This window comes from Accipiter gentilis, chromosome 33, assembly GCF_929443795.1.
Source record: "Accipiter gentilis chromosome 33, bAccGen1.1, whole genome shotgun sequence".
Lineage (NCBI taxonomy): Eukaryota > Metazoa > Chordata > Aves > Accipitriformes > Accipitridae > Astur > Astur gentilis.
In genome coordinates, this window is record NC_064912.1 from 6,391,822 (window position 1) to 6,405,990 (window position 14,169).

A 14,169-nucleotide genomic window follows, 5' to 3' on the forward strand; every position below is an offset into this window, starting at 1 on the left:
GAGACCTCCGCGGCGGCCTCGCCTCACCGGGCCGGGCCGGGCCGGGCCGGGCCAGCGGGGCCCGCCGCAGGTAGCCCGCCTCGCGCCCCGCCTCGAGCCCCGCCCCGGCCGAGCGGCACGGAGCCGGGGCGGGGGGGAGGGGGGGCTGTCTCCCTTCGCGCCTCAGCCCGCCGCCCGGCGGAGCGGGGACCCCGCGTCCCGCCCCAACGCCCCGGCCCCAGCGCCCCGGCCCCGGCCCCGGCCCCAACGCTCCGGCCCCGGCCCCGGCCCCGGGGTGCTCCCCGGGGCGCCAGCGGACCCTGCTCCTGGCCCGGCCCGCCCCCGCCCCGCTCGGTTCGCTTTCCCGCCCGGCCTGTCAGCCCCGGCCGCCGGCCCTGCGCTCTCCCCGAAGGTCTGTGGGTGGGGGGCTGTGGGGAGCGGGGCGCTGAGCCCTGCGCCCCTGGGCACGGATGGGGCAGCCCTGGAAGACAAGGCTGCCTTCCTAGAAAGGGAGACCCGTCAGGAAATACGGGCAGGGGGGCATCCGGATAGCTTAGGCGGCTTTGAAACTCTCGGGACGGTCTCGCCTCAGAGGGACAAAGGCTTCCTTGTTCCAAACACCACTGTCCTTGAGGAGAGGGGCGAGCAGAAGCCAGGCTCTGGGGAGCAGTAACAGGGCGGGTGTTTTTACTGCCTTTCTGTTGTCGTCCGTATTTACAAGAGATTTCCTCGTGTTCTTTGCCTTCCAGGTGCTGACCCCGAAAGGATAGATCTAATTTGAAAGGTGGTGTCAGAGAAAGCAGTAACGTGGCAATTGCCGCCTGATACAGTGATGTCTGTACCCTGCTCGGGACGATTTTCCTGTCAAAGCATCACTGATGGAGGGGAGGACACAGACGGTATACCCTCTTCCAGAAACGTGGGAAGGACAAACAGTTACGTAGTTTCCAAGGGCACATGGTCATGTGTGAGCCCCCTAAGCCGCACTTCACCTAGCCTCCTGCTGATCTTCAGCCCACTGAAATCTGTTGGCTGACAAGGTAAATTGCAGTAACACAACCTTGGTTTTAAATCTGCAGAGCATTTACTATGAAGTTTTACAGCATCACTTCACTGGCATAAAGATACAGTGCAGGTTGGGTCAACGGGGCATCTTGTTTTCCTGTAACTCACTTCAGGTCTTCCAGGGAATTGCTAAGTAACTCCTAGTCATTAAAAAAATCATTCTCATTTAGTTTCTGGCATGGGCACAGGGCAGAATGTGTGACATCATTACCCAACCATGGCAACAAGCTATTGTGAACCAGTAGGGTTTCAGCAGTAGGATCAGTTAAAAGGAAAATATTCCTTGGCAGAGAGCATTTATTTAAACACAGTGATTATCAGCACTACAGACCATGTTTTGCTCTGCAAAAGTACAGAAAGGTGTATATTGCTGGGATTATAATAGTCTTTCCATTCAGGAATACACTGAAGCAGCTGTAGCATTATTCTGAGCCTTTGCCATCTCTTTCTTACATCTCCAAGTTGTATTTGTAATATATGAATGTGCCTGTGTAGTTCTACAAGCTAAGCAGCTGTTACCTCGTCGTAATAGTGATAGTTAGGTGACAGCAGCCATACAAGGTTTATGAAGCAAGGTGAAATGTTTTCTTAGACTAACCAATGCAGTAAGAAAAAATGAATGAGCTTTGGGGCACATGAGTCTTAACTGGGACCCCAAGCTTGTTTGGTTTTTTCTAACTATATTTGCAGAGTTACTTGAAAGTTTTTCTTAGCCCCACAGACATCATGTATTGAGCACATGTTTTATCAGCTCTCCTCTCATAAATCTAAACCAGAGGCATTCATGCATCTAAACCACCATGCCACCACAATGATCAGCCATTGTCATCTCCCAATTAAAATCAAGGGAAAGCAAAGGGTGTAAAACTGCAGGAACATTTAACCCAGTTGGGTCCAAGCTGTTAATCAAGTATTGTATGAAATGCTTATCAGTGATGATCTGTGTCCTGGAGAGTTCTTGTCCTAATCTTAGGGCCCACAAAGTTCTGGACACACGTTTATTTTTAGAAACACTATTAAATAATTTGTTTTAGCCATCAAGATATAGAATCATAGAATCATTTAGGTTGGGAAAGACCTTTAAGATCAACCATCAACCATGCCCCCTAAACCGCATCCTGAAGTGCATTGTCTACACTCTTTTTGAATACCTCTGGGGATGGTGACTCAACCACTTCCCTGGGTAGTCTGTTTCAAAGCCTGACAACCCTTTCAGTAAAGAAGTTTTTCCTAATGTCCAATCTAAACTGCACCTGCCGCAACTTGAGGCCATTTCCTCTCGCCCTATCTCCAGCCATCTGACAGAAGAGACCAGCACCCACCTCACTACAACCTCCTTTCAGGCAGTTGTAGAGAGCAATAAGGTCTGCCCTCAGCCTCCTTTTCTCCAGTCTAAACAGCCCCAGCTCCCTCAGCCACTCTTCATAAGACTTGTGCTGCAGGCCCCTCACCAACTTGGTTGCCCTTCTCTGGACACACTCCAGCACCTCAATGTCTTTCCTGTAGTGAGGGGCCCAAAACCGAACACAGTACTCAAGGTGCGGCCTCACCAGCGCCGAGTACAGGGGGACGATCACTTCCCTGCTCCTGCCAGCCACACGATTTCTGATACAGGCCAGGATGCTGTTGGCCTTCTTGGCCGCCTGGGCACACCGCTGGCTCATATTCAGTTGGCTGTCATGGCCAGCCAACTGAATGACCAGCACCCCCAGGTCTTTTTCTGCCAGGCAGCTTTCCACCACTCTTCCCCAAGCCTGTAGTGCTGTGTGGCGTTGTTGTGATCGAAGTGCAGGACCCAGCACTTGGCCCTGTTGAACCTCATACGATTGGCCTCAGCTCATCAATCCAGCCTGTCCAGATTCCTCTGTAGAGCCTCCCTACCCTTGAGCAGATCAACCCTCCCTCCCAACTTGGTGTCATCAGCAAACTTACTGAGGGTGCACTTGATCCCCTCGTCCAGATCATTAGTAAAGATCTTAAACAGAACTGGCCCCAATATTGCGCCCTGGGGAACACCACTTGTGGCCAGCCACCAACTGTATTTAAATCCATTCACCACAACCCTCTGGGCTTGTCCATCCAGCCAGTTTTTCACCCAGCGAAGAGTACACTTGTCTAAGCCATGAGCTGCCAGCTTCTCAAGGAGTATGCCGTGAGAGACAGTGTCAAAGGCCTTGCTGAAGTCCAGGTAGATAAGATCCACAGCCTTCCCCTCATCCACTAGGTGGGTCACCTGGTCATAGAAGGAGATGAGGTTGGTCAAGCAGGACCTGCCTTTCATGAACCCATGCTGTCTGGGCCTGATCCCCTGTTGTCCTGCACATGCCATGTGAGCACACCAAGATGAACCATTCCATAATCTTCCCCAGTACCGAGGTCAGGCTGACAGGCCCACAGTTCCCCGGATCCTCCCTCCAACCCTTTTTGTAAATGCGGGTCACATTGGTAAGCCTCCAGTCATCTGGGACCTCCCCTGTTGACAAGGATTGCTGATAAATGATGGAGAGTGGCTTGGCAAGCTCCTCTGCCAGCTCCCTCAGTACTCTTGGATGGATCCCATCTGGTCCCATAGACTTGTGAGTGTCCAGATGCCGTAATAGGTCACTAACTATTTCCTCCTGGATTATGGGGGGTATATTCTGCTCTCCGTCCTTGCCTTCCAGCTCAGGGGGCAGAGTACCCTGAGGATAACTGGTCTCACTATTAAAGACTGAGGCAAAGAAAGCATTAAGTACTTCAGTCTTTTCCTCATCTCTGGTGGCAATGTGTCCAATAAGAGATAGATATTCTCCTTGGCTCTCTTTTTATTGTTAACATATTTGTAAAAACATTTTTTGTTGCCTCTTACAGTAGTGGCCAGATCGAGTTCTAGCTGAGCTTTTGCCTTTCTAATTTCCTCTTTGCATGACCTAACGAGATCCCTGTACTCTTCCTGAGTTGCCTGCCCTTTCTTCCAAAGATTATAAAATCTCCTTTTTTTCTTGAGTCCTAGCAAAAGCTCCCTGTTCAGCCAGGCCTGTTGTCTTCCTCGGCAGTTCATCTTGCAGCACATGGGAATAGCTTGGTCCTGAGCCATTAAGGTTTCCTTCTTGAAGAATGTCCAGCCTTCCTGGACCCCTTTGCCCTTCAGGACTGTCTCCCAAGGGACTCTCTCAACCAGTGTCCTGAACAGGCCAAAGTTTGCCCTCTGGAAGTCCATGGTGGTGGTTTTGCTGAGCACCTTCCTTGCCTCACCAAAAATTGACAATGCTATCATTTCATGGTTGCTGTGCCCGAGATGGCCTCTGACCATAACACTTCCCACCAGTCCTTCCCTATTTGTAAACAGTAGCTCTAGCAAGGCTCCTCCCCTGGTAGGCTCACCTACCAGCTGTGTCAGGAAGTTATCATCTTCCACACACTCCACGAACCTCCTAGAATGCTTGCTCTCTGCTGTGTTGTATTTCCAGCAGATGTCTGGAAAGTTGAAGTCCTCCATGAGAACAAGGGCACACAATTGTGAGACTACTGCCAGCTGCTTGTAGAATGATTCATCTGTCTCTTCACCCTGGTTGGGTGGTCTATAACAGGCTCCCAGCACAGTATCTGCTTTGTGGGCCTTCCCTCTCATCCTTACCCGTAAGCACTCAACCTTGTCATCACAATCATGTAGCTCTGTACAATCAAAACACTCCCTAAAATAGAGAGCCAACCCATCACCTCTCCTTCCTTGCCTAAGATATGTGGGAGTCCTTGTTGAATCTGTCTAGACTAACTTTACAGTAAACAAAAGTTAGAGCCTGCTAACCCCTTATCCTTGTGTGACCAGACTGTGATGATAGAAAAGTTTATGTCAAGAATAAATCAACTCTACATAGAGGTTTAATTTCCACATCAGCATAATCTATTTAGGCATTCATTCTCATGCTGAGGAAAAATTAATTCCTGCAAAGTCCAGAAACTAAAAGAGTATGAGTTCATCAAAACACCTTCATGTATTCATTAGGAAAGGTTTGTAATGAAAGGAAAAAGCCAGTAGTACAGATTAGTTTGTCCAGAGATGTAATTTCCAATTTACTGAGGTCTCTCAAAAAGAATTCAAGACTCTGAAAGTCAAACTAGGATTTTCAGCATAAAAGATTCAAAATTTTAATCTAGATTTATCTTTGTGGATGTCCTGGTTTCAGCTGGGATAGAGTTAACCGTCTTCCTAGTAGCTGGTACAGTGCTATGTTTTGAGTTCAGTATGTGAAGAATGTTGATAACACTGATGTTTTCAGTTGTTGCTCAGTAGTGTTTAGTCTAAAGTCAAGGATTTTTCAGCTTCTCATGCCCAGCCAGTGAGAAAGCTGGAGGGGCAGAAGAAGTTGGTACAGGACACAGCCAGGGCACCTGACCCAAACTGGCCAACAGGGTATTCCATACTGTGTGATGTCTCATTTAGGATAGGAACTGGGAAGTAGGGGCAGGGAATTGCCGCTCGGGAACTAGCTGGGTGTCGGTCAGCGGGTGGTGAGCAATTGCCCTGTGCATCACTTGTACATTCCAATCCTTTTATTACTACTGTTGTCATTTTATTAGTGTTATCATTATCATTATTAGTTTCTTCTTCTCTGTTCTATTAAACCGTTCTTATCTCAACCCACAAGTTTTACTTCTTTTTCCCAATTTTCTCCCCCATCCCACTGGATGGGGGGGAGTGAGTGAGCAGCTGCGTGGTGCTTAGTTGCTGGCTGGGGTTAAACCACGACAGTGGAGGAGTAATTCACTTTGCATAGACAGACTAGGTGTTGGTTAGATCTGCTAGCATCAATCCACTGCTCAGAATATCAGAATTCAGAAAATGCTTCCAAAGTTGCAGCTAATTCTCAGTCCACAGAGTGTGATGCAGCAAAATTAGCAGTCTTCCAGTCTGAGCACAGCAGAGCTTATGTAAGTAACTTCTACCCTACCATTTCTGCTTGCAAGATTACATGGGTGCTGAAGCATTCAGAGGGCATTGTGCTCTGGCAATCACCAGCATGGCTTCCCAGGACTCTTACTGGGTAAAATGCATCTATGGTACAGTTTCTTCTGAGTTGTTCTCAACCTGTACTGTACTGGTTCAGCAGAGGCCCCAGTCCATTTACGTTTAATAATTGAGAGCTAAGTCCAAATGAGATCCTTGAGGTAAAGTTGCTGTGGAAGTGCTATACTAATTGTGTTAATACTGGAAAGGAGTGAGTGAAAGCCAGAGGAAGTGATTTGGCACTTTGTGGTCAATCATTCTAAATGGTTTACTGAATATCAGCACTCAGAGTAGGGAACAGCATGTCATTAAACTTATTACAAACACAGTTGTTACCAGCAAAATGTCTACCTTCTCTCTGGACTTAACTTCTGTCTGGATTTAAAAGAGCAATTCCTCTCATAGGTCCAGTGTTTGTCTTTTCAAACTACATAAACTATCCATGTAAGTTCAGTAAGCACGTATACTTTTTAAGATGTTCATCAAAACCTTTCTTTTTAAAAAAGACTCTTCTTACAAGATTAATTCCTCAATTTCCCCTGCTCTGTTTGTATTTGTGAAAGAGTTGATTGAATTACTAAAAGTAAATTATATGTAAACTGAGGAAGGGAGGGATTCCCACAATGTTTACCCATAAGACTGCAGGAAAGTAAAAGCCCGTCAGCATAAATGTGCACCAATGACTGTAATTAATTGCTGCCACAGAAACAAGTACTATCAACACACCTGATGTTATTCACAGTCTTTTCCAGGGAAATACCACTTTTTTTCTCCTTTTTTTTTCTTTGACTGAAGAATTAAATTGAAAACCAGTTTACCATTCAGCACTTCCAGTAAAGCTTATTGGGTTCTGAAAATTATTGTTCTTTTAAACTATTAAGAGATTACTACAATTAGTTCCCCTGTGGTTCAAAGGAGAAAAGCTGAAGGGCAATGTACAATATTACAATTTTAAGATTTGCTGCATTTTGAAATCACTGACTTTTGGCGGGTTGATCTGAGGTTTGACCATTACTTCTCGGATTTAATCTTTTCATCATGCAGTTGTACATGTCCATTTTTTGAACAGCCACAACCTGCAGTGAATTTAAAGGAGCACTGCCCAGTCACAATTTATCGCTGACAAGAGAATACAGGGCATATATCACAATGTCCTGACTCTTACTCAGTGTTACCTGATCTGCCAAAGAAACCCATGGAGTGTAGACATGTCATATTGAATTAAAAGAGGAATTAAAGGAGGGACGTGCCTGAAGTACCCAGCACACATTATCACAGTCAACTTAGGTTTCTTTCAAGTCTTGTTGTAAATTGTTTTGATGGAGAACTAGTTGTTGAGGTTATAGTAGGAGGGATATCTCCTTTTAGGCCACCTGGCTAGATTATATTCTGTGACTTTATTGCAACAAATTCTAGCAATTTTATTCTAGCAAATTACAGCAACAAATATTCTGTAGTAGCATCTATCGTTTCGCTTACCATTTACCAGGTAAGCATCTTCTGTCTACACATACACAGCACTATCCATTTCTAAATGTAGGTAGAATAACAGTATCTCTACAGTGCTGTTTGCATGAATAGTAAAAAATCCATGGTTAGTGTTCCGTTTTCATTTGGATGCTCTATAATCTTTTTCATGATGTTAAGTGTAAATGTTTTAGTCTCTCAGGTTTAGTTCCACTGTGATACAGGAGTGGTCACTGAGGAATTGAGGTCACTCAGGAAGTACACTGACAAGGACACCTAAGAAGGCTTTTTTTAATAAAGTCATTGCTTTTAGATAAAGATTGCTAGAATATGCTGTGGAAAAATGAAGAAATATAATTACCTGGCTTTCCGATACAGAAAATGAGATGAGTATTTATGGAGTATTAAAGCAGTATTTTTGAACGGCACAAATAAGTATGTGCTTTTCTTTACCAAGTTCAGGTTCTAATGCTTAACCATGTACAGAAAGGGAAAGTGCTGGAAAGTTAAATGCTTTGTGCAGTAGCTACTTGTCCCATTAGAAACAGACCCCACTACATGAGGATTTTCTGCAAGCTGGGTAACCATCAGCAAGTGCTAGCATCTGATATGTATAGGAGCACTGGCAAATTCTTTGTGCAATTGTTGAACTGAAATATTTAACAAACTAAAATTTAAGTTTGTCTTGTATGTATCTACTGGAGCTATAGTTCCTGTAATCTTCTGTTCATGGTCATGCCACTAAAAGAAGTTGCAGTTCTATTGAAAAATGATAATCTTTAGGCAAAATCCAGTATCATACCGTCAGAAACTAACTCTCCTACTCAGTTATATCAAAGCTTCCTACTGGAGTCATAAAAACAACAAAAAAGACTACTGTTGGCCATCTGCAGTCACTGATCAAATGCTGCCTCAGAATGCAGCTCAAAACTTTCTTCTTTAGTATTATGCCATGTTATTTTACATCACAATGGTTTCCCAGAGAAAAAATCCTATTGATGTTACTATGGCATGTACACTGGACATAGGAAAAGTTCTGGCAAAGTCATTACGGGCTTTAGGATTATCTGGCAAGACTATGGTGTGTAATGGTGTATAATAAGTTACTGCTGCTGCATACAATATAGGATTGTGTTTTGGTGCAAAAAAGGAAAAATATGCCAGCAAGTCCTGTAAACTCCTTACTGGATCAGCTAAGAACATTGGCAACTTATGGTGTGCCCCATAAGGTCTCAGGCAGTTGCTTTGACTATGGGTACGAAAACTACATACCAAGACACTATATAGTACCAATACTACTACACTATCTGTGTAGTATTTTGTTGTCTTTAGAGGGTTTAGCTTTCATACAAGCTATAAGCAAAGCATATGAGGAAGGTTCAAAACATGCTGAATAAGCTCCCTTGGCATTCTTTCTTAATGTATTTTTGTGTTTCTGTATTTCATCACGTGATACCTAAGCTTCCTCCTTTGGACTGGGGTGAACTGTAAGTCCCACATATTTCTATTTTCACTATGTGAGAATATAGACTGTGGGAAAGCTTTGATTATCCATGCTTATGCTTGGCAATACCATTAACAAAAACTGGACTAAAGAAGTATCTCAGGAGGCTGGTTCAGATAAGCTTTGTAGTTAAGGTTTTCCAAATATTTTTCTGCTTGAAAGGCAGTTCAAAACACTCAATAAAGAGATTAGTCACATCTCATCCTTTCGAAAGTTCTTGTCTAGAGCCAAAAAAAAAAAAATTTCTATTTTTTAATCTGGCTTTTCTTTGCATAGGAAGCCAGTAGCTGTAAACTATGCAAGACACTTAATCCAGTGCTCTGAACAAAGTGTTAACTCAAGTATGTGAAAGAAAAGCTTCTGGTTTAGGCACTCTACTTCTAATCCTACCTAATGACATCTGAAAATTATCTTGTCATTGTTGTATTGAATATAAGATTTCCTAACATTTTCTTCTGGGCTTGATCTCCATCACTGTAAAACACCCGAAGATCAATGCTGTTCTTATGTGTCACTTTTCTTAGTAATAAGGCCTCCAAGTCATCCACATGGCAATCCCCAGTTATAATGGCACTATGTTTCACTGTGGGGCATCCCAGATCAAATATTGTATTTAAACACACCCCCAAAAGTTGCCTTAGCCTCACATCCCTCAGATACACAAGAAAGGTGCCAGTCAAAAAAAGAAATGAGTATTGAAAGTAAAAATCAACTGCTGGTCTCATTTCTTTTCTCTTGAAAGTTGTGCACTCTGGAAATTGATTTACAGAGCACTGGTTTGAATTCTGACATGGCTACATACAAAGAACTGCATAAAACTCTGAGAAGCATAATTTGATTTACTGGAAATTGGTGTAGGAACCACAAGGCAAAAAAGGAAGCTTGTGTAACTTAATCTTAGTGAAGCACGTATTTATGCAGTGTGTCAAGCAGAAGAAGATGTATAGGTAATAAGAGTGTACTGAGCAGGTAGAACAGATGCTGATGAGCTAAAACACTGAAAGTGACAAGCCTGACAGGGACAAATACTGCTCAGGAAGACTAGGGAAAAGAGGGCAGAACACAAAGGCAGTGCAGGAAATACAGGAGTAACCAATCCACCCACAACAGAAATATTTTTGGCTGCTGAAGAAGTATGTGGAAAAAAGAGCTTGAGATAAATTCCCCCTTAGTGTCTCAGCACCCTGACTTGCAGGATGCATTAACTTTGGTCTGTAAGACCTATCAAGAAAAAAAAAAAATAGAGCAAAGCAGCTTTTAAAATAAAGAAATCATGTTAAAATATGGGACTTTTATTTTCCATCTTGCCCACTGAGACTTTCACAGTCAGCCCTCTCCTTTTGCCTTGCCTTGCAGTCTTGAAGTGGCCTCCTGCATTGGAACACTTTTCACAGTCTTCTCTAGGTCCCTCAGTGTGTCTTGCCGTCAGCTCTGACACCCGGTCAGGCTCTGTTCTCCATCCATACCCAGGCAGGAAGTTCCATATGTGTCTCCTTCACTTGCCGTTTGTCCCACCTATGTGATTCCCAGCTGACCATGTCCATGCGGTCTCTGAAAGGCTGCAGTCTTGTGCTTCTTCCACAGGATCTAGTGGTGCATATGTCGCAGGGAAAAACAGACAGACATGTAGCAACACGGAAACCTTCCTTCTTGGGCATTATCCAGACATTAATTATCCAGGCATTTTTTTAAGATAATAAGGCCCCACGTACTCAGTATATGGATAAGAATTATAGCAGCCTTAAAGAACAGCCTGATCTGAATCCCCAAACTGTGAACAAAGGTTATATTAACAGCCTGCCTCTAAAACAGGTCAGGGAAGAAATGAATGTGGTGGACGTGAATACAAAAACTTTTCATAGTATCAAGGTCAATGGTGATGCCAAAGTTCTTAGTTTAATAAAAGTGTCTCATTTCCATTGCACACTTATGATTTGTTACAGAGTAAGTGAAATACTGCCCACTTGAAGCAGGTGATAAAGGTGACCTCATCTGTATGCTTCAATGGACACTCTTATAGTCTTAATACCAAGAGACAAGATGGTGGATTGTATTAAGCAACAGGAACAGTAGCATTTTTTGGCTAGCCCAGCTAGCTCAAAAGAGGAAGTCTGCCATGGTATGTGCAAGCAAATACAGAGGAGGCACAATGAGAGGGACGTGAGAAGTACAGCATGTCAGAGAGGAGCAGGTCTAATGAGAATCTAAATTGAGATTAAATGACCCCCGGTGATGATGTGAACAGCCTGTAATAAACTGCTGTATTATCTAATTATTACTCTGTCTTGAATAGACCCAGTTTATCTCTAGCATAGACTTCTTGGGACTCAGTCAGTGGATGAAATTGGCCCAATTCATCATTTAAAACAAGCAGTTAAACCTCTGTAAAGCTGTCTGGTATGTGAGGTAAATTAAAGTCTTTACCTTCCTCTTTTTCATCCACTACAGGTCTAAGGGTGAGAAATGCCTGAGGCTGTTTCACTGCCTTGTTAGTCTGACATGCTTGAAGAAGTAATGAAAAGTATTGCTGAGCAGAATGGATGGATGGAACTTTCTCTTACTTTCTGGAGCATTGCTCAATGTGAAAGTCTTTGCTAAAATTTTAAGAGAGCATTTGGTATGCAGCATGAAATATAAAATACTTTTCTGCAGTTCTTGACTATAATCTAGTGTAGAGATACTGATTTAAGACAATGATCACTGACTGCTGCTGAAGAATCAGAGTAGCTTTTGTATTTTGTGGGTTTGATGCTTGGGAGTAAAGGGGGGCTTTTCATTTACCTTAATTTTGCTCCTTTTCCCCTAACTAAAGAGAGGTATTTTTGGTGTTTGCAATTATAGTCACTGGGCTGACATTGTTCTAAGAATCACCTGAGACATTACATACATGCCTCTCAGAAAAACTTCAGTGCAAATCAGCTTGTGTTGGATGTGAGGAGTCATGATGGGGTGATGCCAAGGGCATGCAAATTATTGTTCTGAATAAGCCCATAAAGAAAAATGCTATAGTCAATGAGTATGAATGTAACTGATAAACAACAACAAAATAGTTAATGAAAAAGAAATCACTGTGGATTTTAGCTCTGTGCTGCTACTGTTAGTGCTTTGTAATTCAGTTTTCTTGCTGGTGAGGCAGTATGATTCTTAGCTTCCCCTGGGAAAGAAAAATGGATGGTCAGGAAATGTGGAAACACAAAAGCTGACAGCTGCAGTTGCCCTTTTTAATTATTTTTTGGTTATTCCTCTCATGCACTTTTCAACTTCAAGCAGTTATTTAGGAATTTTCAACCTGGTGACCAACACCAAGGTGCCATACATGCTTGGAGAGCAGAGCAAAATTCTTCACTGATTTATCATCTAGACCAACAGTCCTTTTATTCGCTGTGCTGCCTGACATTTCTCTGTGCTGCTTGATGGCTTAAGGAACTTGTCTCAAGTACTTTGCATACCAGCATACCAGTAAACAAGATGAAGTGAAAACTAGTTCAGCATATCTCCTTTCAACAGCCCCAGTACATTATGACTGAAATTATGAGGGCTGATACATTTTTTCTTGCTGATAGCCTTCAGTTTGTTTTTTGTTTTATTTTTTGGTTTTACTGACCTAAGGAAAGCACAGAATGTGCTTCTGTCTGGTAGACATATAATGAAGGAAAAGAAGACAAGCAAAGAGACAGTGTAGTATGTACTGGAAAAAGATCATGAGCTACCAGGGATATACTACAGCACAGTACAAGATCAAGTATGTGGTGGCATAATAATTCATCTGGTTATTCCTGCCTGCTTAGAATCAGCTCTGTTCTCTTATCTATTCCTAAGGAATTAGATTTTCCCTGTGATGCATATTTTTCAGGATTGTCTGTATAGTATTCTTCTCTGACCCTCCTGCAGCAGTGCTGGCATTTTAGAAGGCACTCTAAGGAATTGTCCTAGCAATATCCTTTGGGCCATGAAAGGATTGGACAAAAATCATGCGGGAAGCAGTCATTTATTTTAAGTCCCCTAATTCCTGGTGTGATGTGACTAAGTGACACTCTTGGGTTGCTTTCTTTAAGCAAACTCCTATCTCACATGGCTGTGAGGAAGATAGGAAATGTAACTGAGGTGCATCCTAAAGTCTTTAAAAAAGAGGTAGATCTCAGGAATTTGCTGCCAAAGCCCTCTTGTGTGTAGTACAGAAACTGCACCTCCAGATAGTCCCTAAACACTATCGTTGTTATCACCCACATTATAATGTCTGCAGCCACACTGGCTCCTTTAAGACCTTCTACAGCCACAGGATATTCCTGCTTTGCCTAATGATTATATGTATGTAAAAAAAGGTAGCTGCATTTGTTAGAAAAGAAATGATAGCAGCTGCATTTCTCATATAGCGTGCCTTTGTGTTTAAAAGATTCTGTCTAGTGCAGTGAAACACCCAGCTTTTTAGCTACTCCTCTGGTAATACTTAGTCTGCACACCAGTAAGTGTCTCTTGTTGCAAACTGGTAAGATTTTGTGAAAAATATAATCCACTTTGTCTGCATATTGTTAGCACTTTGTAGCAGTGGGGAATATGCCAGCAGAGAGAGACTGCAGTAATAATTTATGTGGCAGCATATCACCACAGGAAGTAAAATAATATTGTGCTCTTTCACAGGAGGCAGATAAAAGGAAAACAAATCTCCAAAGCATTTTTGTCAGATGTTCATCCAATAGAATTCCCCACAGAAACTCCAATGGCAGATCTGAATGGCTCGCTGTATGTTCCGTTTCATTACCACTCAACACTCTAGACTGTAAAAACAGGGAAAGATTACTTCATTCTCTTAATAATTCTTAGCCTTTAAAGAAGGATGCAGATGACGAGAAACAGACGTCTAGAAATACAGACCATGCATTACATTCCAAGGGTTTTTTTCCAGCATTAGTTCTTTAATTCTTCCTTCCCCAAAAGCATCCACTCCAGAAAAATACAAAGATCATCTGTAGCAATTGACATTAGTATCCTATAACAAGTAATTAATAAGTAAATGCCCACTTTTGAACCGGATCCTCCTGCTGAAAGATACGAACAACTTCAATAGCCCTTGCAGACTTGCAGAGGAACTTGACTAGAACACGGATGGGAGTTTGGAGCATACCTATGTCTGTGATTTTGCACAGAGACCGGACTGCAGAGCTACGGA